The sequence below is a fragment of the Microtus ochrogaster genome, chromosome 18, assembly GCF_000317375.1.
Source record: "Microtus ochrogaster isolate Prairie Vole_2 chromosome 18, MicOch1.0, whole genome shotgun sequence".
NCBI lineage: Eukaryota > Metazoa > Chordata > Mammalia > Rodentia > Cricetidae > Microtus > Microtus ochrogaster.
In genome coordinates, this window is record NC_022020.1 from 6,928,305 (window position 1) to 6,931,176 (window position 2,872).

Here is a 2,872-nt window from a genome sequence, read left to right on the forward strand (position 1 = left end):
ACAGGGTTTCTCTGTGGCTTTGGAGCCTGTCCTGGAACTCACTCTGTAGACCAGGCTGGTCTCGAACTCACAGAGATCCACCTGCCTCTGCCTCCCAAGTGCTGGGATTAAAGGCGTGCGCCACCATCGCCCAGCAAGAACATTTTCTTAATTAGTGATTGGTATGGGAAGGTCCAACACATTGTGCATGGTGCCATCCCTGGGGATGAATGCTCTGGGTTCTATAAGAAAGTGGGCTGAGCAAGCCATGAAGAGCAAGCCAGTAAGCAGCTCCCCTCCGTCTCCTCTACATTAGCTCCTGCCTTCAGGTTCTGCACTCTGTAAGTTCCTGTCCTGATTTCCTTCAATGATGAACAGTGATGTAAAAATGGAAGCCAATAAACCCTTTCCTCCCCAAGCTGCTTTGATCCTGGTCCTCAGAGCCATAGTAACCCTAACGAAGACAACAACCGTCTAAGTCTGATGATCTCCCAATGAAATATTATTATTATAAGGACAAAAGTTACCTGTTATTATTATATATCCTAAAGCAGCTTGTGAAACTCTAGACTCCTAGATCAATAGTTCTCAACCTGTGGGTTGTGAACCCTCAGTGGTTGAACAGCTCTTTCACAGGGGTTATCTAAGACTATCAGAAAACACAGATATTTACTTTATGAACTACAACAGTAGCAAACTTATAGTTATGAAGTAGCAATGAAAATCATTCTACGCGTGGGGTCACCACAACATGAGGAACTGTATTAAAGGGTTGCGACATTAGGAGGTTGAGAACATGAACTAGATGAAGATCCTAAAATAAGTTAGAATGTGTAAGAATTGTATTAGAGGAAGTATCTGTGAAAATAAGGGAGAGGTCTGGAGAGGCCCAGAGAGGGAGGAGAGAGGGACAGAAGCAGAGAGAGAGAATAGACACAGGCATGACAAATGGATACAGATGACAGTGATTTATAAGGAGTAAACAAAACAGATGAAAGCTATGTGAACTCTCAGGGGACTTCAACAAGGCCTAACCCCCAGTTACCCCATCAAAGAAGTCTCACCTGCCGCAGAAACAAGGTTGAACTTTCTTAGATGAGATGATACTATTGCTCTCTATACTTTACTTTAAATAAAAGAGACATGGAAGGCCTGGAGAGCTAGCTCAACAATTAATAGCATTTGCTCCCTTTCTTATGTTTTGGAATGTGCCATTGTATGCTGAAGATACATGATGTGGTTTTTGATTTTCAGTGGGTTGTAGTTAACAGATTGCCGTGAGTCTTAGAAGAGACTTTGGACTTTAAACAGTGTTGAGGCTGTAATAGACAACGAGAACTTTTGGAGTTAGATTGGATGCATTTTCACATTATGGTATGACTATAAGCCCATTGGGGTTAGTGGAATGTGGCAGTTTGATTAAGAATAGCCTCTTACAGTCCCATATATTTGAATGCTAGTCATCAGGGTGTAACACTACTTGAGAAGGATTAGGAGGTATGGCCTTGTTGGAGGACATGTGTCAGGGCCACTGGGCTTTGATGTAAAAGCCCAAGCCAGGTCTAGTTGTTTTCTCCTTCTGCCACCTGCAGACCAGGATGTAGAACTCTCAGCTACTTCTCCAGCACCAAGTCTGCCTGTGATCTACCAAGCGAGCTGCCATGATGATGATAGACTAAACCTCAGAAACTTTTTGATGCCAAGAAGGCTTTGTCCTTCTGTGATCTCAGCTCTTCTTCTTTTTAAGACGGTTTAAGATTTTTCTTAAGTAAAAAGCTTCAAGCTATTCCCTCTATCACTGCTAGACTCCAAAGTTCTTCCTGCAGAGACAGTCAGCTGTAGGCAGTCATTGTCTTTGTCTGACTAGGTAGGTGGTAGTCCTGAGGGCGTTGGCCTTGTGCATTCTGGGACTTCTGCATTGTCATCTCAACCACATGGCTATCAATTTATCTTTAAACAGATCACCTTTCCTTTAGTCTAGTCATTCTTGGTTCAACTTCCTTTAAGTGCCTATTGTGTAAAATAATAGAATTTGTTTTTCTGAAAGCACAGGGTTCTTCCAAAAGATTAAATAAGCAGATGAAGTGGTTGTAGCTGAAGCTATGGGAGATAAACTAGAGCGTTGGCTAGGAATATACCTTGTGAATTAAGGTGTTCAAACATGGTCATGTAAGGCAGACATAGCAAAGGATCTCCAGGGGAGAAAGTCATGATCATGACAACATTTTGGATGATTACTCTGGCAGAAGTGACCAGGATTACTTAAAGGAGGTCCAGATGGCAGTAGATGCTAGGAAGGTAGATTATGAGTCAGCATGAGTCATGCTAGTGACTAAAAGCCATCAGAACTTGTCATCTGGTTATAGAGGTGAGAAAAAAAAACATAGGAATGTGGTATCCCTCAACTTTCAAGTTTAAACATTGCTCAAGGTTTTGAGGGTGGCCAAGTATTGAATTGGAGAGGTAAGAAGACTAAGATTGGGGGTGAGCTTCTCAGTGTGGCTTTCTATGGGAGAGGATCTAATCATTTGAGTGAGCGGGTGCAGAATCAGCGGGCACAAGCCTACAGTTCCTTGCTGTGTCCAGCATTGGTTAGAGAGCCTCCCAAGGATCCACTTAGGCTTGTGCTCAAGGTTCACAGTCGCTGATTATTTGCAGACTCCCCAGCACAGTCTTCAGAAGGGGGTTGTCGGCAACATTTACTACTTTTGTAACTCTTTCCCTTCCTTCTCAAAGTGCTGTCTGTGGATTCCGGTTTAGTAGCTTTTGGAGTTCTTTGTGTTGGTCACATGCTTAATCAGGTCTGAAAAATGGGGAAGGTTTTGTTTGAACGTTTTGCATTTTCCTGTTCCTTTGGCACAAAGGGTCCTTTTTATTTACAATCTGAGTTCAA